Source organism: Symphalangus syndactylus, chromosome 20 (assembly GCF_028878055.3).
Source record: "Symphalangus syndactylus isolate Jambi chromosome 20, NHGRI_mSymSyn1-v2.1_pri, whole genome shotgun sequence".
In the NCBI taxonomy this organism is placed as follows: Eukaryota; Metazoa; Chordata; class Mammalia; order Primates; family Hylobatidae; genus Symphalangus; species Symphalangus syndactylus.
Window position 1 is genome coordinate 56,155,287 of NC_072442.2, and position 22,154 is coordinate 56,177,440.

Genomic DNA, 22,154 nt, shown 5'->3' on the forward strand with positions numbered 1-22,154 from the left:
CTAAAGCAGGTGGTTTAGCTTTATGCAGTGTGGCCTCTGCCCTCTCCTGCATATCTCAAGACTGCAGTGTACTCCATCAGTCAATTTGTCTTAGCCAGGGCAGAAGAGGACATGGGGCATGATTTGAGGGAATACCATTCACAGCATCCCCAGGAATCGATTTTACAAAGTATAGGCGTAGTCTCAAGGGAAGGCATTTTCTTACCTTTGTTTGTTGTCTCTGGGTTTGTGTCTGTATGAATGGAATGCTTCCACTCCAGGGCAGCTGGTTTATTTACCTTGGGAACAGTTTAAGACGACTCCAAGCGGGCCAGCAGAAATTATTAAAGCATTAGGGAAATCCCAGATCTCCTTTGGGCTTAATGCCAGGATCCCAGAATTTGAGGTCTAAAATCTGTCCCACTGTACCATGATTCTACAGACAGTTGGAAAGTGGTATAAACAAATCAACAAGCCTGGGTCCTAGAGGTTGAGAAGAGAATAAATGATCTTCCCTTCATTAAATCCTCGTCACCCCCTAACATCATACCATAACCTTAATTCGCTTTTGCATTTCCCATTACTCTCTTTGTGACGAGGGAATTCAAATGGGCATTGAACATACCCGTTTGACACATAGGTGGGTTTGTACGTGTCCTACACAAAGTGGAGGGAAGGGACCTTTCTGAGCCTGGAGTCAGCTTACCCTGTTCCATCAGCGTCAAAGAGAAAGCCAAACAGACTCGCAAAAAGTTGGCTTCTGCCAAAGGGTTCCTCAGGAGTGCAGACAGACAAGCAGCAAGGCTCCTGGGTCTGAGAACTGCCCTTTTTCACCAATGTCAAACACGTTTCACAGCTGACCTGCCAAGAATGTGGATCCTGCTTCAAGATACACAGTCTGAGACAGCACACAGCAGCCAAAAGAGGGAATCTCCATTTAGCCTGAATTCTAGTGTATCCCTACAGATGGACACTGTGTATATGGACTGGCAAGTATCCCAGCCCTTGGCTGTGCTCTAAAAGTTAAGGATTACTTCACAAGTAGATTGAAGAGATAAAGCAACTCCTCCAAATATGCCTTTGTTTTCCCTGGGGATTTGTAAAGCTCAGTTGATGGAGATTTGCAGGGTCAAACCTTTATGAGCGGTTTGACTAGGACAGGTCCCGCTGCAATTATATCTCCACAACAGAGCCCAGAGGCACCCATGCTATGGAACTCTCCCTGGATTTAGAGTGTTTAAACTCCACCACATTGATCATTACCTTTTCTCTATGTGTATGGCCTCTAGGTCTGTTAGATCAAAACCAAGGGCACTGTGGTGTTACAAGACAGCACTATACCAGGAGTAAAGAAATCTAGGTGCGAGTCCTAATTTCACCACTGATTTTCTCTGTGGCCTTAGAACATCCATTTGCCCTTACCTAACCTTAGTTCTCATATCCTTAAAATGAGGAAAAAGGAAGGACATGGATGAAGCTAGAAACCATCATTCTCAGCAAACTAACACAAGAACAGAAAACAAACACCACATGTTCTCACTCATAAGTGGGAGTTGAACAATGAGAACACATGGACACAGGGAGGGGAACATCACACACCGGGGCCTGTCAGGGGGTGGGGGGCAAAGGGAGGGAGAGCACTAGGACAAATGCCTAAGGCATGCAGGGCTTAAAACCTAGATGACAGGTTGATAGGTGCAGCAAATCACCATGGCACGTGTATACCTATGTAACAAACCTGCACATTCTGCACATGTATCCCAGAACTTAAAGTAAAATTGTTTTAAACAAAAGAGAGAAATAATTTTAAAAATGAGGAAAAAGAAAGATAGCTTTTTAACTAGAGGTCCTACACAGACTTGACATTCTATGATTTATTTTCCTGCCCAAATACCCAAAAATACCTGATCATACCAGTATAGTGGTGAAAACAGCTGTAAATCTCAAGCTGGGCAGAAGCCCTTTGCAGGAGGCATAACCAAATCTTGTGTAGCTATTAGCAGAAAGTAGTCTAAGAAGTAGCACTGGAGGGTGGAAACAATAGTCCTCTCTCTCTCCCAGAGTTCCGTGTTGCCTCTATGCTTCCAAACTAGAATATCTACCAAAAAGAGCTTCTAAGAGAAGTAGGCATAAGCCTAGTTTTCTATGTTAATGGCCTACCATCACCTAGACCTGCCCAAAGTACCCAAGAATCCGCCCCTGGGTTCCAGTGTTATTTGCTGCAGCAAACCTCACTGTTGCAACACATATACCTTACTAATTCCCATTTCTGCATTAGACTTACAAATCTGGAAGGCTCTACCACTTCCTCCACAAATTAAACAACATAAATAGCATGCCTACTCATGAAAAGAAAACGTACATCTGTATTAGAAATCCAGAAAAAAGATACCAAATATACATACAAGAATAAAATATGCTAGGCAAAACACCATCTATTAAATTTCAAAATCACAATGCAATTGATCATTATATTTTTAATTACCAAAAACTCTGACATTTAGAAGATGTAGAAGACCTTTATAGACATGAAATTATACGTTTTTTGTTTTGTTTTGTTTTTAGAGATGGAGTCTTGCTATGTCACCCAGGCTGGAGTGCAGTGGCATGATCATAGCTCACTGCAGCCTTAATTCCTGGGCTGAAGCAATCCTGCTCTGGCCTCCCAAAGCCCTGGGATTATAGGCTTGAGCCATCACACCCAGAAGAAATCAGGAAAATTCTTTTAAAAGGTTTTTAAAATTTTACCTCCAAAAAGACTTTAGACCCAGATGGTGTTATCAGTGAATTATTTGGAACTTTCATGCAAACAAACAAAAATATCTAAGTCATTCTAAAGGATGGAACTAGAAATCACAAATCACCTAGTGGCTCAATTCCAATGAATAGAGAAGAAAAGACAAAAATGTAACTTTATAATGGAGAGGACTTGCCAGCATTACCTTCACTAAGTGACCAAGGTTCCCTCTGATACAATGTGATGAGAAGGGCGCTTCACATCTATGGCTGCGTTCCCAAAAATCCATAACCCCGATCAAATTAGGAGAAAAATACAACAGACAAACTCAGACTGGGGGACAATCTACGGGATGCCCAGCCAGTACTCTTCAAAACTCTCAAGGTCATTAAAAACAAAAAAATACTGAGAAACTCACAGACCACAGAAGCCCGGGAAGACGTGAAAACTTAATATCATGTGGTATCCTGAACTGGATCCTGGAATAGAAAGAAAACATTAATAGAAAAAACGTTGAAATCCAAATAAAGTCTAGAGTTAATTTAACAGTAATGGAGCAATGTCTGTTTTTCAGTTTTAACAAATGTACCACGGTAACATACGAAACTGGGTGGGGGGTATCCAGGAATTCTTTAAGCTGTCTTTACAATTTTTATGTAAATCTAAAATTATTTCAAAATTAAAACTATAAGTAAAAAGTTAAAGGGGAAAATGTTTATGATAATCGCAATAGATACAGGGGAGATATAAGGCAAAAAATAAAACTTACGGTCTGTGGCTTAGATGCTTATAGGATCTGTGGGGTGTGACTATGCTCTAAGAAACTCCCATCCAAGATTTCAGGGGAAGCTGATAAGCTAGAGGCATGGAGCTTCACCTAAGGTTAAGAAGATAAAAGTAGCATTTGAGTTTCCCCTATGAAAGAAAGAAAACTTCGGGAAATCAGACCAAAATCAGGCTCCAATTTAGGGACCCAACCCCTAACTACTTCTAGTGAGTGTTCTCTTTTATCTTTTTCTTCCTCTGTAAATTTTCATCAAGGCAAATCCTGAAACCATTCTATGAAAAGTGCAGGATTTCGGTACCCTCACATCAAAACCGGTCTCTTGTTTAAACCACCTCAATAAAACATGCCCAATTTCAGGACTCCTCCCCTGACCCCACGGGCACCTCTGATACAATCATCTGGATATAATCTCCAACCTGTCCTCTCCCTTGCACATACCTGGCAGTAGAGGCTCTCTTTAACATTGAGAAGTGAAGCCAGCTGAGCTTCTGGGTCGGGTGGGGACTTGGAGAAGTTTTCTGTCTAGCTAAAGGATTGTAAATGCACCAATCAGCACTTTTGTGTCTAGCTAAAGGTTTTTAAGTGCACCAATCAGTGCTCTGTGTCTAGCTAAAGTTTGTAAACGCACCAATCAACACTCTGTAAAAATGGACCAACCAGCACTCTGTAAAATGGACCAATCAGCAGGATGTGGGTGGGGCCAAATAAGGGAATAAAAGCAGGCCACAGGGAGCCAGCAGCAGCAACCGGCTGGGCACCTTTCCTTGCTGTGGTAGCTTTGTTTTTTTGCTCTTTGCAATAAATCTTGCTGTTGTTCACTCTGGGTCCGCGCCACCTTTATGAGCTGTAACACCCCGAAGGTCTGCAGCTTCATTCCCGAAGTCAGCAAGATCACGAACCCATGAGAAGGAAGAAACTCCGGACACGTCGGAACGTCAGAAGGAACAAACTCTGGACACACCATATTTAAGAACTGTTAACACTCACCACGAGGGTCCACAGCTTCATTCTTGAAGTCAGTGAGACCAAGAACCCACCAATTCTGGACACAACATGACCCACTTTATGCTTTAAGATGACCACCTAATCTCATTAAAGCCAACTCATTTTTCACTATCAACCTTTAGTCACTAAGAATTACTTAGTTGCTAGGTTTCTGCCTGAAACCCACATTTTGATTCAGCATATGTCAAGTATCAGAAAAAAAGAAGTGACTTCAAAATAAACAAAAATGCAGAGGCATTCAATGTGTCTAATTCTTGCTGGCCACAGCAGTTACTACCACAGAGTCTTCTGGGAGGGGCCGTTGTGTTGAAGGAGGCTCCTGCCTGATGGAGGGCATCAGGCAGTGGGCTCTGTAGAGCCAGAAACAGGTGGACGCCTTCTGTGCCCAGCTCAGAGTCCTGCACCACTCCAGGACTGCGTAAGACAAGAGCTACTGACCCAAGTTCCACTCATTCCACTCTGTGGGGCAGAAGCGGGGGGCCTTGTGCCTCTCCTGGAAGGGCTCTTGGAGAAGGAATTGGAGTTACGTACAAGTGATCTAAATGGGAAGCTTTTCTAGAGACTGGATTAAATTTACGTGATTTCTCTTTCCCTTTAATTCAGGCTGGGACTCGTTTCTTTCTGGTGGGTCACAGCTGCCCAGATGTTGCAACTGATTTTTATGTTTCTGTAGAGAAGTATTTTTCTTTCATCTTCAGGATTTTTTTTTTTTTTTTGAGATGGAGTCTCACTCTGTCGCCCAGGCTGGAATGCAGTGGCGCGATCTCGGCTCACTGCAAGCTCTGCCTCCCGGGTTCACGCCATTCTCCTGCCTCAGCCTCCTGAGTAGCTGGGACTACAGGCACCCGCCACCACACCCAGCTAATTTTTTTGGGGGGGGTTGTATTTTTAGTGAAGACGGGGTTTCACCATGTTAGCCGGGATGGTCTTGATCTCCTGACCTCATGATCCACCCACCTTGGCCTCCCGAAGTGCTGGGATTACAGGCGTGAGTCACCTCGCCCGGCTATCTTCAGGATTTTTTTTTGCCACCAAAAGAAAACATTGGAATTCTGTGTTTCCTCTTGTGACTTCCCAGTGTTGACAGTTAAGTCCTTAGTGTTGTAGGTCCCAGCCCATCAATACTATATCGAACACTGTTATGCACATAATGCAGCACTGTGACCTAATTTAAATAATACTTTTTTATTATTTATACTACTATATATAATATACATCAACACTTTTGCCGTATAACCTAAGTGATAACTCTCTTTTAGTTACCTGCCAAACTCTGGACTTGGTTTATATTGCAGTGAATGCAGTTACAAAGTTGTAATGGTGTCCTTTTTTTCCTTTGTAACGGAATGTGTAAATCAAAGTATATGCATTGTGTGGTGTTCCTGTTTCTGGAGTTTCATGAGAATTTACACATGGCATTCAGTGTTCTGTATAGACCTGCCTACCTTTGTGAATTCATCTGTTAATCCCTCTTCCTTTGAGAGCACCTGCGGTGGTGGTGAACTCCTTATGTTTTCTCTCTCTCCTACTGGTTATTCTTGAATTAAGCACCGACTTGTCAGCTCGGTTGCTTTATCATGAATAATGTGTGTGACCTTGCAGTTCTTCCACAGTTCAGCAAACAAGTGCTAGCTTCACTGATCAAAAATTAAGGAAGGAAAACACAGTTTTTAAAATGATCCATCTTTTAACAGCCGAAACCGATGTGTCTACGGTGCTGCATCTTGCTGTTGTACTTGCGAAATCAGACCTGTGTGAACGATCATTTCTGACTTAACCGTGAGATGATCACGAGTACCCTTCCGGTTGTTTTATTAGCACTGAAATCAAGACGATTTATTTGGAATATATACAACAGCGTTTTTCCACTGTATTTCATTTGCAAAAGTTGAGAACTGCTTTCTCTACCTTTTGCAAAATAATTGATATTCCATATTGGATTCTCAAAAACTTCGATATGGTGAACCTATTAAACCTAGAAATTGTATTCATCCTTTCATGACTGTGGCCTGAGTTCCTCCTTTTTTTAGATGAGATTTAGCACACTCTCAGTTATTTAAACATGTAATATTTAAACATGCAACATTTCTTGAGTATGTATGTTGAGGCCATCTGAGCTCATAGCTGATTCAGTAACCAGTTTCATGCTGTGTCATTCACACTTACTACTTAATACTGCCATGGTAAAAATGTGGAGGAAAAATGTATCCTTGTGTGTCTGGGAAGCATATACACTTGTACATTTTTTAATACTCTGATTCTGTAACATTTCTGAGTTTTGTTTTGTTTTACAGAAAAAAAAACGTGATAAAGCGATCAGAAGACCAAGAGGTTTACTACTGATGCTTAGGGTCGTCTGACCTTGGCTGGCCAACAGAACTACGCGGCCAAATTAATTTACAAGAGTAGTAATTTTTCAAAAGCTAATTTTTTTCTGTATTTTCTGGATGAAACTGCCAATATCATGAATAGAAAGGGAGGACCATAAAGAAGAAAGAACGTGATGTTCAGTGATGTTCGTGTGAACCTAAAGAAATAATGTGGAGGCAGGCGCAATCAGCCCAACCCTAGGGACTTGATGGTGTTGCTTGGAAGGCATCCATACCTGCATTTTGCATTCTTCGTATGTAATCATATTGCCAAAGACAAACTATTTCATCATTTATTGTAAATAACACTTTTCCCCAGACCTACCATAAAGTTTCTGTGATGTATTTTTTTCCAGTTGCAATAAAAATTACTGAGTTGCATCAACTGAAAAAAAAATAAGCAAAAATGTTTACTGGGTGTCCTTTCAATCAAATACCAGGTACATCCTTCTGAGTTACTTGATCTACAAAGATCTGTGCCTTGTTGCTACTGAGAAATTTTACTGCTATGTAAGTTGTGGAAAACTGATAGTAACGCAAATGACTCTTGTCCATAAAAATACAAATGGATTTGTCTACTGGAGATGCAGTTGGTTGTTACTCAGTGGATATTAACCATTTTGCATATATTAGAAAATTGATTTTAGTATTTGATTGCCTATGTGTGTGCATTCTTTGAGTTCTCCTTTGAACTGGTTTAATCATCTTACTGGTCCTCTCATTAACAGTTAACTGAAATGTTTTATAGAATTAATTTTATGTTTCTATGGCAGTTGTGATATTTACCTTTCTAAAAAAATGTTGTCTTTTAATGCAGCCTATTATGCTCAGATCAGTGATCAGCAGGAGTACCTAATTTGGGTATTTGAAACTAGTACCTAGTTTCAGCAAAGATTCTCATGGCTAAGAAACATGCGAAACTATCAAACATCAAAGGACCACTTTAGTTTGAACAACAGGTACTTCGACAGTAGTAACCATAGACCAAAAGCCACAGAGGCCTTGCCTACACTCTGCTCTGTGCTAGGCCTTTGGAACACTGAGAAGGCCCTGAGTATGGTAGAGGGAATGGGGGAGATGAGAGAGCCCCAATTCTGTCTGAGATGGAATCTCTGCCCCCCAGGAGGGAGGAGCCTCAACGTAGATTTTAATGTGAGTTGATGGAATAGTATTCACACCTGCTACATTGGCCTTTGGGAAGTAAATGGAAAAGACTTACGCTGTGGATGGATTTACAGATTTTGAACATGCCCCCCATTGAAGGGTTGGGGTCTTTTCAGCCTGACTTTAAGGTAGACTCTCTATCCCTATCTTATTCTGTCCTTTTGACCATCCACATATATGTTGGATCTTCTTTCCATCCAATTTTTCTTTCTTAAAGTGTAATAATAGAATCTGTATACAGTCTTCAGGTGTTGATTTAAGATGTAGCTGTTCGTTTTATTAACAAAACCCTTTGCAACAACCCTTTGTTAACTGCCCAAATTAACAATAGACTACAAGCTCAGGTCACAATAAACAATGACTTCAGAGTCCTTTAACTAAACTGTAACTTGAAGCACCCTGCCCTTCATCATAGGCATGCAAATTGATAGTTCACTCTAAAGGAATTACAGTGCATTCATCCATATTAAAAACAACTTTTTCTGCTACCATTTATTCTCATTACATTTGCACTTATCTACCTAAAAGAGATGACTTTTTTATTTTTTATTTTTTTTTTTTTTTCTAAGATGGTGTTTCACTCTTGTCGCCCAGGCTGGAGTGCAATGGTGCAATCTCGGCTCACTGCAACCTCCGCCTCCTGGGTTCAAGTGATTCTCCTGCCTCAGCCTCCCCAATAGCTGAGGTTACAGGCACCTGCCACCATGCCCAGCTAAATTTTTTTTATATTTTTAGTAGAGACAAGGTTTCATCATGTTGGCCAGGCTGGTCTCGAACTCCTGGTCTCAAGTGATCTGCCTGCCTCAGCCTCCCAAAGTGCTGGGATTACAAGCATGAGCCACCACGCCCGGCCAAGAGATGACTTTCATATCAAAACATGATCACTGTGGGTTTTCTCCTACAGATGGTATATCATGACACTTCGTAAGACTTGCTTTGGCAACACGCCCAAAAGTTCCACGCTGAATAGCGTCCATCCCTTCCCTTCATAGCTACAAGCCATTCCCTTATCTCACCTAAAACAGCCTCTGTTAACTCTAAAAATTTCAAAGATGACTTGAATGTCAAATTAGATATTTTTAATTGTACTGACATATAATTTGCACCCATGTGCAAAAGGCTTAAGCATCAATTTGACTTTTACACGCCCTTCTACTATTTTTGAAAACTCTCATAAGTGTTACGCAATGTCCTTTTTGGATTAGTGCCTCCCCCTCAATTGTTGGTTTGTTATAAAGGAGGTGACTCGGTTCTTCATCATGGGCTCTGTCAGCATCCTAGGATTTGGAAGTCACTCTCACTGGATGTAAGTACTCGGTAAGGTCCCCGGGTCACTTTTCGTCAATAGGGCTCATAGTTGAAACCTATGAGCACTGGACCAGCAATAATGAGATGAAGAAGAGGGACCATTTTTCTATTAGTGCTCCCTTTATTTTCTAGGGAACATCTAGACTTTGGCATGGCCATCATAAGCCCTAGGGACTTAGTCCTACTCTTACGCGATGTGGCTTAAAAAAATGGGAGGCTGTCAAGTGTCGTGGTTAAGATGACAGCCTCTATAGCATGGATTCAGAAGCTGCCTCCACCGTTTAGTAGGTATATGATACTGAGCAATCTCCCTAGCCTCTCTCAGCTGCAGCTTCCTCTGATGGAGTGAGGGCTTTGGATGCTAGCAGAGTCCAGACTTAATGGGACTAGCAGTAGGGAGTCACTTGAGGTCCCTAAAACAAGAATGTAATCTGTAAAATGGGAGTAATGCTATGTGCCAACCTCATAATTTCTCAGATAATTAAGTGAGTTCAAATATGTAAAGCTCTTAAACCAGGACTTGACACACAGTTAACGCTGTAATAAAATTTTTTTTAATTCTCATATGAACTGCCGTACTACCCAATACCTCCAACTTTTTCATTTGCCATGACTTTCTTCTAACAGAGACAGGCAAATCCAGCAAGAAGTCTTCTCATAGGCTGTGTCTCTAAGACACAGAAACCACTTCCCAATTAAGTGAAAAAAAAAAAAAAAAAAAAATCCATGGCCAAGACATTGACTGATTGAATTTTCACGTTTCAATCGGCTGTTGTCAGCAAAGCCTTGTTAATGAGCTGTGATAGCAAGGCTAATGCTGTAGACAGCAAAGTGGAGCCCCCCAGCTCAGAGCCTTTGTGCAGTGTCCATATATAACTTAAACGATCAATTATGCCTCTGAAATTATTTGGAAGAGTCTCCCTTTTTTTTTTTTTTTTTTTTGAGATGGGATCTTTCTTTGTTGCACAGCCTAGAGTGCAGTGGCACAATCTCCACTCGCTGCAACCTCCACCTCCCAGACTCAAGCGATCCTCCCTCCTCAGCCTCCCAAGTAGCTAGGACTACAAGCGTGCATCACCATGCCAGGCTAAATTTTGTATTTTTTGTAGAGACAGGGTTTCGCCCTGTTCCCCAGGCTGGTCTTGAACTCCTGAGCTCAGGCGATCTGCCTGCCTTGGCCTCCCAAATTGCTGGGATTATAGGCATGAGCCACCGCACCCGGTCTTTTTTTTCATGACTGCAAATCTTTTGACAGATTTTCCTTCATTCCTTAGTCAATACTATTTCAAACTAGCCTTTCCACAACTGCCAAAAGAACCTTCCACAATCATTACATTCTCATTTCAGGACCTCGAGTGGCTCCCTACTGCTAGTGTCATCAAGTCTGGCCTCTGCTAGCACCCAAAACCTTCACTCCCCATCAGCCTCTGCACCACTCCAGAGTCATCTCTCGTTCTTCAACTCACTCTTCTCCAACCAACTTCTCTGCTCATCCCTCCCTCTAGGATGCTTTCTGTGACATCCTTAGCCCCCAGACTCTTCTTCTCCTCTCTACAAATCCTTTTGTCCTTTTGTCTTTGACCCAAACCAAGCACAGACCACAAGCAACAAATCTTCCAGCAAGGACTGTAGGCTGGAAGTAGGCGGGAGGAACAGATGGCAAGCAGATATGCCAGACTTCAGAGTAAGAATAAAGCAGCAAGATTCAGGCCACACAGTGAGCGTCAGTGTCCTGAGAGCTGGGACCAAGAGGGAAACAAAAAAGGCTGCGTCGGCATTGACCTGGGAAGCACAAAGTTGAGTGATCGTCATCTGTCCCTGAGGTGGAGAATTTTGCCTCTTTTTTCTGTGGAAGGGTATTCTGATTTAGAACCACATGATAGGTGATAAGTCATACACTGAGATCATGCAGAGTTGTATCTTTATAATCCAATAAAATACCCCCATCGCCTACTAACTGTTTCTTTCCTGTGTGCACAGAGCACTTTGTTTACTTTGCTACTTCATTTTATTGTACTAGAATACATGGCATTTTCACCTGTACTTGGCTGTGATTTCCTTGAGGAAAGAGACTGCTTTTTTGCTTATTTGGTTTTACCAAGGAAAAATCCATTTAGCTGCAAATGATGAAAAATGTGATTACAGTGGTTTAAAAAAATAGATGTTAATTTTCATCACTTAATAAGAGATCTGGAGGTAGGTTATCCGGTGGTTACTCAAACATAGCCTTAGAGACCTGGGTTCTTTCTTTTTACCACCTTTAGCACATTGACCTTTGTCCTTAGGCTGTGACCTCAAGGTCACAAAATGGTTGCTGTATCTCCAAGCATCATAACCAGCTTCCAGGTCAAAGGGACCTTTCTTTCTCTTTTGTTTTTTTCCTTTATTGGTCAGAAAAGCAAGAAAGTGTTCATTTATATCCCATTAGCCAGAACTAGGGATCAGGGCCATTCCTAGACCAATTGCTAGCCAAGGGGAATGAGACAACTAGTTGTGACACACGCACAAGGCTCCTCAGCCATGACTCAGAGCCAGCTTTGCCAAACAATAACTCTGAATTTCACCTTTAGGGAGAAGAGCCTGCCCTTTCTGAGATCAAAGCATCTCCATAGCTATGCATCCAACACAATAGCTAACATTTATAAGTACTTACTAAATGTCAGACGCTGTTCTTAAGCAGTTACATGAATTCTCATTTAATCCTCAGAACAACCCTATGAAGTAGGAACTGTTATTCATCCTGTTTTACAGATGAACAAACAAATGGAGGTGCAGAGACATGAAGTAACTGGCCAAGATTACGCAACAAGTAGGTGACAGAACCAAGAACAGAACCCAGGCCTACTGGCCATGAAGTCTGCGTTTCTGCTATGTTCCCCAGCTGCTCATCTCTCTCCTATGCCACACAGGGTTAGTAAAGTCCGTTGAATGAATGAATAACTGAATCAATGAATGCACCTTCCTCCAGAAGGAGCCCTGAGCTGCTAGGGTCTTCCAGTGCTGTTTGAAATCACTGTTCTTCATCCATCTTCTTAACGAGGTCAAAGTGTTGTTATATGTACAAGATTTATTGCAGTTCATTGTGCTCTTGGGGCAAAAAAAAAGTCTGAATTTTTTTCTGGGTTTCCTGCCCAACAGAAACTAAGAAAAAGAAGTCTGCAGAAGTCTGAGCTTTATCAGCAGACTGAAGTAAAACAACTGTACATACATGTGAGTCTTGGGCCAAAAAATGAACAAAATGCAAAGCATGTCCAGACTTCAGCTAAATCCTTGAAAATTGTAGTAGCATATCCCAGCCTCATTAAGAAAGGAGGGGAGAGACACTAAAGGGTCATCACAGATCAGAGAGCTGGGCTGTAGATACCGTCCCAGCACAGGACGAACTCCAAGGCTGCAGCTGCAAGATGCCAGACTTCCAAAGGACAATTGAGCAGTTCTGGCAAACATTTCAATATTTTGTCTACCCGGTGCAAACATCTAGACTGTGAATAAGCGATTGAATTGTTCTGGTTTCATATGGAGATTTGGCACCACTGCAGATGTAGCTACAGGCCTCCTAAGAACTTTCAGAAAGCACTGAGATTCTGCCTCTAAGTGGAGACCAAGACAAGGCTGCACAGCCATCGTTTGGTTTGCTAAATAGTTTTAATGTCAATTTCATCTATACAGGGTTGCCAGACTTAGAAAATAAAAACGGAGGATGCCCAGTTCAGTCTGAATTTCAGATAAACAGCAAATAAATGTTTAGTGTACGTACATCCCAAAAAGCCTTTGCCGACCTGGGCATCCTGTATTTTACCTGGCAGCTGTCGTCTTTCAGGACACATAAACCCAGTTACGTTTATGTCACTCTGCTCTAGCCCCAGCCACAAAGATGAGGCAGGTTCTCCTTTCCTTGTGTTCTCAGCCACACACAAATGAGAAGAGCACCTTGAGTGGCTATCAGGGGACCGGAGCTTCGTCCCAGACCAGCCACTAATGAGTTGTATGAGCGTAGACAAATCATTTTCATGGCCTCATCTATAAACTAGAGGCTGAAATTCTGAAAGTACATAATTCTTCTACTACATCCCTCTGAACCACACTGGGGGCTGACCAGTGACAGGTGCATGGCCACATTTAACCCTCACCACAGCCCTAGCACAGTGCACACCAGCAAGTGAGGAGCCCAGAAAGTCATAAGGTCTCCAGGGTCCAGCCACTGTTAACGGTGATGCTGTAATTTGCCTTTGTATTCTACGAAAGTGGAAATCCAGATACTCGCAGCTAAGCCAGGCTAAATTCCACTTCAGTGTAAATGATTTTCTACATGATGACACAAGAATGAAGGCAATTAGGGGAGGAGGCAAGTTCCCCTCTTGGAGAGCCTTGCGAGCTTCACAGGCCACCTGGCCCTGAGCAAGGGAGAAGCAGCAACTTCCGATGTCAGCTAAAAGAGAGGCAAGGAAGTCGCCAAGCTAGCCATGAGGCCAGACCACACACCAGGCGCTATCGTCTAGGAAATGTTGGAAGGGCTACTTCTCCTCCCTGTCCTCACAAGCTGTTGCCTCCCTCTGCCATTGCCTCACCCTAACTCAAGCCTGTGCCTCTTCTCATTTTCCCTTTTCTGTCTAGCTCTTTGGAGCTGCTAGAATGAAGTGTTAGGAACATCCTCTCACTTTGAATGCCCTGAGAGCTCAGCCTCCCTCCTGGCAACTGAGCACACTCCTGAGCTGTAGGAAGACTCTCAGGAACCTCTGGTATTCAGAGACTTTTCAGAGTTTGCAAAACCCAGATTTCAGTTCTCACAAAGGTCATAGGAGGTTGATTCATTCCATTGTGAGTATGGTGGCGTCCTCTCTCCATTTAAAGGTGTGAGAGCAACATGGTTATAGAAAGCAGCAAAGCCATGACTCCCAGACAAGTGTTCAGATTCTATGACCACTGTACCTTATGGATGCTAACTTGTCTACATGACAAGTTATGACTTGAGTATAGGACAATATTCCGTGACTGTGATGGTTAATTTTATGTGTCAACTTGACTGGGCTAAGGAATAAAAGTATTTCTCAGCGTATTTGTCAGGGTGATTCTGGAATTAACATTTGAACCAGTGGAGTGCGTAAAGAAGATCCATCCTAACCCATGCAGGTTAGCACCACCCAATCCACCAATGGCCCATCACATCCACCGAGGGCCCACCCAGCCCACCGAGGGCCCACCCAGCCCACTGAGGGCCCATCCAGCCCATTGAGGGTCCATCTAATTCACTGTAGGCCCATCCAACCCACTGAGGGCCCACCCAACCCACCAAAGGCCCAAATAGATCACAAAGACAGAGACGGCAAATTCTTGCCATGTTTGCTGGGACATCCAGCTTCTGCCTTCCTGGCTTTCGAGCCTTTGGACTCGGACTGGGACTCAAACCACAGCACCACCCGATTCTCAGGCATTCAGACTCAGACTGAACATTACACCACTGGCTTCTCTGGTTCTCCAGCTTGCTGATGGCAGATTGTGGGACTCCTCAGCCTCCATAACCAAGTGAGCCAATTTCTATAATAAATTTCCTCTTACATAGAGATATCTGTAGATACAGGCATATCTATAGATAGAGTCAGAGACATATCTATAGATAGATAAAGATATAGATAGAGATGTTCTGTTTCTCTCGAGAATCTTAATATGTGACTGACATGTATATAGGCAAATGACAACACAACAGGAAACCATCAAAACGGGGTATTACCTGTAGCACTCCTCAACAGCCGAGCTAGGGAGAAGGTACTGAATGGAGGTTTTTTACAAGGATTCAGAGTTGACTGTGGTTTCGCCTGCACTCTCATTCAAACATACTGAGAACTAGCTAAAACAAACAGGGAGTGGAGACAACCCTGTTAGAATTACACTCACTCTGGGCAACTGCTTTTCTAAAAATAATTTTAAGTTCTTGCCATCCAACTGGAGACAGGAAAATACTCCATTATTCAAGTCCCACAATTTTTTGCTGGGAAAGGAGTGCGCAGTGAGAATAGTTATTAACTTCAGGAAGTAAAAAGCAAAATGCAGCTTAAAACACATTTGTTTGTTAAATAAAGACTGGATATAAACTCAGATCTTGCAGCTAAAACTACAGTCCTTCGTGTATGGAAAGAATGCCTGAGAAATGCTCTGTGCCCTGATAAGGAAGTGTAAGAGGCCCACCTCTGGGGACTGGAGATTAACTGTAAGAGTGAAGTGAGGAGGAGCCGGCTATTCTGGGAGTCAGATAACAATAGTATTTTTGATTTTCTTTCAGTCTGGGCAGAAGCCATTTCTCAGGTTTAAAAGCAATCATAGTTACACGTTGTTTATTTCTCAATGAGATTTCATCAAGATTTACTGTGGTGTTATTCACAATAGCCAAGATATGGAAACAACCTAAATGTCCTTCCGCAGACGAATGAATAAAGAAAATGTGGCATATATACACAATGGAATATTACTCAGCCTTTACAAATGAAGATAATCCTGCTATTTGCAACAATATGGATCTACCCAAAGGACATTATGCTAAGTGAAATAAGCCACATTCAGAAAGACGAATGCTGCATGAGTCCACTGATATGTAACATCTAAAATAGTCCAGCTCATGGAAGCAGAGAGTAGAATGATGGTTTCCAGGAGCTGGGGAGTGGGAGAAGTGGGGAGATGGTCAAAGGGTACAAAGTTCCAGTTACGTAAGAGATACAACACACAACACAGGGAGTATAGTTAGTATATAGTATAATTAGATCTGTTAAGAGACTAGATCTTAAGTATTCTTACCACAACAATAATCATGATAACGGAGATGGGAGGAAACTTTGAAATGTTGAATATGTCTATGGCCTTGATGGTGATGATGGTTTCATGCTTTAATCTTTTTTTTTTTTTTTTTGAGACGGAGTCTCGCTCTGTCGCCCAGGCTGGAGTGCAGTGGCGTGGTCTCAGCTTACTGCAAGCTCCGCCTCCTGGGTTCATGCCATTCTCCCGCCTCAGCCTCCTGAGTATCTGGGACTACAGGCATGCACCACCACGCCTGGCTAATTTTTTGTATTTTTATTAGAGACAGGGTTTCACCGTGTTGGCCAGGATGGTCTCGATCTCCTGACCTCATGATCCACCCATCTCGGCCTCCCAAAGTGCTGGGATTACAGGCATGAGTCATGCTTTATTCTTATCCCTAAACTCATCAAGTTGGATATATTAAATACATATAGCTTTTTTTTTTTTTTTTTGAGATACAGTTTCCCTCTTGTTGCCCAGGCTGGAGTGCAGTGGCATGATCTCAGCTCACTGCAACATCCTCCTCCCAGGTTCAAGTGATTCTCTTGCCTCAGTCTCCCGAGTAGCTGGGATTACAGGTGCCCAGCTAGTTTTTGTATTTTTAGTAGAGACGAGGTTTTGCCATGTTGGTCAGGCTGGTCTCGAACTCCTAACCTCAAGGGATCCACCTGACTCGCCTCCCAAAGTGCTAGGATTACAAGCATGAGCCACTGCACCCAGCCCTATGTATGTACAGCTTTTTATATATCAATTGAACCTCAATAAAATTAGTTTTCAGTAAGAGATATAGAGTCCTGTTACTGTCATTCAAAATTGTTGGCAAAAGAAAGTGTCTTTTCTCTGTCCTTTTTTTGCCATTTCAGAGAGGCAGGAATGGAAACCAACATTCCCCAAGCGTGTTCTGTGTCTCAGATGATCAGATGCGGGAGGCAGCCTCACGTATGCTACCCTCTTTCATCCTCACGACATCCTATAAAGAAACTGAGGTCCAGAAAAGACACAACCTGATCCACGTTGCTCTTAAAGAAAGAGAAGACTTGGACTTCAGGCCCCAGGCAAAGCAGGACACAGCACTGCCACAGCAACCTGTCCCACCTGCACAGTGGTCCCAACAGGTCCCAGAAACAGGAGGGAAGGATGGGGGGCATGAAAGGAACCTGCCTGTAGACCTGGCTGCCTCAGAACGCATGGGTAGTTGGCTGGTGGTGAGAAGCTGCCTGCTTTCACCTTTAGAAATCACTGCTATGGAGGCAAATCATTTCTCCCAGCAAGCCTGCACCCTGCAGATCTGACTCTATGTCTATCCGTTCTTTCATTTCTCTACCTTGGTTTTCTGCTGTCAGTTTCTTCCTCAAGGCATACTGGCCTTGTTTATTGGTCCTGAAGTATCCCAAGCCAATTCTTGTCTGAGGACAGGTGAACCCCCAGTTCCCTCAGCCTTGAGCACTCCCGCCCCAGACATTTCATGACAGGTCACCTCTTTCAAATACCAGCCTCATTGTCACCTTCTCGGTGAACCTTCCAGAAGCATCCATATTAAGTGAACACCACACCTGCCTCAGGCTCCCTCCGTTACACTCCCTACCTTCATCCACAGCACATGTCACCGTCTGAAATTACTCTGGTTACTTATGGTGAGGCTTATTTAGTGTCTGTCCTCACTCCTCAACTAGAATGTAACCTCCGCTGGAATGGGGAAGCCGGTTTGTCTTTCTTATCGCTATATCCCCAGCCCCTAGGACAGACAGTCCATAGCATGAGACATCACTTGATCATCATTCATCAATCACTGTTGATTGTTGATTAGTGAATGATTAAATGAACACCAATACCCAACTCCAAAAAAGAAAAAACGGATCTCTTTATACGAAGATGGAGCTGTACGTAAGTATTATTGAAACCCTGTGGGTGGTTCGACTTTGCAGCCAGCACTAGAGAATCCTTGCTCTGAGGCAGATAAAGAACTGGCTCAAATATCCACCTCTTTGGGGGAAGGACTGTAGCATATTTTTACCCACCTTGGCAGGAAGAAGTGAATCCATATTCCTCCCCATTTCTATGAAATCAGCCATCCACATAAGTGCCCACAGTGATAGGGATGGGACAAACGCATCAGCTAGCTGTCATTTTGGAAAGCAAAGAGCAACTTTTCACCATCAAACCATGACAATAAAACAGGTTAATGGCCAGGGAGTTATGGGGGAGAGAACTGTCGGGAGCATGGAGAGCATCCTAGAAGGCCAGGCCCAGGAGTGGAATTGAAATAAAGGAACGATAGCAACAGACATCACGGCAAATAACTAGCACAGGCATCGAGGGACAGAAAGGAAACGGTCCCTTTGGACTGGAAAGCAGATCCCCGTGGACAAGTCCAGGTGAAAGGCAAAAATGAGATGTCTTGAAGGGAAGATCGGGTTTCCTTCTTGCAACTGCTGGAAAACGCATGCCAAAATCCAAATTTGTGCTGTGTCCGTATCTGCCAATGAATTCTTCCTCCCCTACTCTCTCCAATCCTGGCCAAATATGACCTGTGGCTCTGTGCTCACACTTAAACCAGAGTTTTATATAGAGTAGGAACGTAGAAACTATTAAAAGGAAAGCAGGCTGCTGTGACCAGAAATGCCATCTTGATAGCATAAATACACCCTGCCCCAGACGTCACTCCCTATGGCTCTATCTGACCAAAATCTGTGTCACTCTCCATTTACTCCACCACCCGAGTTATACCCCCACAGGGTACCAAGCATGAAACAACTCCAGTTAAACATCACCCGTTTTGCAATTTCTCTTTCAAGAATTATTTGTCTCCTCCCATTATATTCTCAGTATAGAATAAGCACTTAAATGCATTAAGGAGGAAGGAAAAGAAAATGTGGGAAATTTCAATGAGAAAGAAAATTTCCAAATGTCCAAACTATTACACGGGCTATCCTTGCTAATAGGATCAGCAAGGCTATGCTGTGGTAACAAGTTAGGCTAAAAATTTCAGTGAAGATTTACTTCTCCCTTATGCTACACATCCAGAGGGGGTTGGTGGGAGTCTCTGCACGAGATGGGAAAGCCTGGAGACCTCGTTCCCACTCAGGCACGTTTCAGCCCAAAAGTGATGTGTGTCTCTTCCATTCCACTCATTGGCCAGAATTAGTCACATGCTCCCAACCCATCTGCTAGGAAGGCTGGAAGTACAGTCTTCCCCAGTGTCCAGGGAAAGGAAAAAACAAAGCAAGTGAACCTGTGGCATTGTCTCCACCTCGATAGGACACAAAATCAGGGAGCCCTGGAACATCCGAGGCTTGAGCCTAGAACTTTTGGCTCAATAGAGCCTGTGGGAGGAGCTACTTTCCAAGAGTTCTGACTCCCCACCCTGAGGCTTTAAGAAGGGGACCAAAACGCTCCTGGGCGAGACTTGTTTCTGGATGTAGGACCTATCCTGGATTTCCTTATCTATGGATGGGACAAGGCCACATGGGGAGATCTGCATCCCCTTTAGTCTCAGAACATTGGTCTCCCTTCCTCCTTTTTCTCCAATTAGTCAGTAAAATGCATGTGCTGTTAGCACTTTCCCTGCAGATTGATGCTGGGTCCTGATCATAGTAATCCAAGAAGAACACGGGGGAATCTGAAAAAGGTCCTTCTTGCTGAGTAGTTTTAAGTGTCCACCCTTCTTTGGGGACTTTCCTATGCTCATGGGCACGTGTTTAAAAAATACTGAGAGACCACTAAGACAAAATGAGATTGGTGGAAGACCCTACCCAGAACAAATATCATTGAATTGGGGGCAGAAGTCACAATTGCAGCTCATTCCCCCAACCTGTCCAGATACGCCAACCACAAATTATGATGAATGGGTTAAGTGGAGAGCAGTGAGTAGATGACTAAGATAAAATTATTAAAATGCCACAATGGTGATACGGGTCAGGGAGCCCAAAGGGATTCCTAGCCCTCAAATTTGAAATATTATTTGAACTGTCCCTGTGATACCAGTGAGCATTGTGAGGCCAATAGCATTCCCTAAAGTCACCAGATTGTTCCCTGCTCTCTTGAGAGGTATCTGCACCCCAGAAAGGACACAGCTAGAAAGAGGTGAGGTGGAATGAGAAGGCCAGGCTTCCGATGAAGGTAACACTGAAAACTTCTAATACCCAGGCCTAGGCATCAGCTCACTGGCTGCCACCAAAGTCCCTAAGGAAAAACAAACATTAGGCTGGGCATGGTGGCTCACACCTATAATCCCAGGACTTTGGGAGGCCAAGGTGGGTGGATTACTTGAGGTCAGGAGTTCGAGAACAGCCTGACCAACATGGTGAAACCCCGTCTCCCCTAAAAATACAAAAATTAGCCAGGCGTGGTGGCATGAGCCTGTAATCCCAGCTACTTGAGAGGCTGAGGCGGGAGAATTGCTTGAACCTGGGAGGCAGAGGTTGCAGTAAGCCGAGATCACGCCACTGCACTCCAGCCTGAGTTACAAGAGTGAGACTCCATCTCAAAAAAAAAAAAAAAAAAAAAGAAAAAACAAACATTAGAAAAGTGTACTTGGGAGAATTCACTTACCTCCTGTGTGAATCCCTCTTTTTCCTCTGGATTCTCCTCTCCTGCTTTCTCATCTTCTTGTGCACCAAGACCCATTCAGGTCAGACTTCCCCCAAAACGGCCTTTGTTCTTTACTCAAATACTCAGAGAGTGTTCATCTGCTTATTTAATGAAAATAATTGTCACCAAATGTGAGTTGCATATTGAAGGAGCAACTCATTAATAGAAATGAATCCACAGCATGGCAGAGCACAGGCAGGCAGTGTCTAGAACAAAAGCAAGAGCCCCTCTCACCAGGCCTGGCGGCACACCTACCCTGGTCAGAAACCAGCCACCTGTAGCAGGGACCATCTCAATACTGCGTACTCTTTAACAGCTTTCCTTCCCCACTTCACCTTCTTTCTCTATTTTGCTCGTTCTCAGAAAAAAACACTCACACAGATGCCTTATCTCGGGTTCTGCTTTGAGGGAGAGGCAGGCTGCTGCTACAGGTGTTCTTAAGAAATAATTTCCAGGCAGCTAGTAAGGGTAAACGTTCTCGGTGGAAATATTCCGGTAATAAAAAAACAGCCCCCGAACCATCTCTTTTCTAACAGAAAACGTGGCTTGAAGGGCCGGGCATGCCGGCCATTTAGAAACTTGGTTCACTCAGTGTGGCAATTACCGCTGTCTTTTCCTTGTCACTGTGTCCAGAATTGGTGGGTTCTTGGTCTCACTGACTTCAAGAAGCCTCGGACCCTCGCGGTGAGTGTTACGGTTCTTAAAGATGGCGTGTCCGGAGTTTGCTCGTTCTGACGTGTTCGGAGTTCCTTCTAGTGGGTTCGTGGTCTCGCTAGCTCAGGAGTGAAGCTGCAGGCCTTCGCGGTGTTACAGCTCTTAAGGTGGCGCGTCTGGAGTTGTTCGTTCCTCCCGGTGGGTTCGTGGTCTCGCTGGCTTCAGCAGTGAGGCTGCAGACCTCCACGGTGAGTGTTACAACTCATGAAAGCAGCGTGGACCCAATGAGTGAGCAGCAGCAAGATTTAATTGCAAAGAGCAAAAGAACAACACAGGCACACGGAAGAACGCGACCCAAGCAAGTTGCTACTGCTAGCGAGGGCAGCCTGCTTTTATTCCCTTATCTGGCCCCACCCACATCCTGCTGATTGGTCCTTTTTACAGAGAGCTGATTGGTCTGTTTTACAGAGAGCTGATTGGTCCGTCTTGACAGGGTACTGATTGGTACATTTACAATCCCTGAGCTAGACTCAAAAGCTCTGCACGTCCCCACTAGATTAGCTAGATACAGATGTCCATTGGTGTATTTACAAACCCTGAGCTAGACACAGAGTGCTGATTGGTGTGTTTTCACACCTTGAGCTAGATACAGAGTGCTGGTTGATGTATTTACAATCCCTTAGCTAGACATAAAGGTTCTCCAAGTCCCACCAGACTAACTAGATACAGAGTGCCTAATGGTGAATTCACAAACCCTGAGCTAGACACAGGGTGC

The 22,154-nt window shown here is 43.5% G+C and overlaps 1 long non-coding RNA gene across 2 annotated transcripts; it reads right to left on the reverse strand.

The window, feature by feature from the left end:
• Positions 1–3,490: 3,490 nt before the first annotated feature.
• LOC129469523 (uncharacterized) lies at positions 3,491–21,726 on the reverse strand. Of its 2 annotated transcripts, none has more exons than XR_010118399.1 (3): positions 21,330–21,726; positions 20,687–20,823; positions 3,491–3,593 (listed from the first exon to the last, which is right to left on the reverse strand). It is a non-coding gene; the product is annotated as an uncharacterized lncRNA (long non-coding RNA). The 2 variants fall into 2 exon arrangements; XR_008653062.2 differs by lacking the exon at positions 3,491–3,593 and adding an exon at positions 18,224–18,567.
• Between the last annotated feature and the right edge of the window lie 428 nt (positions 21,727–22,154).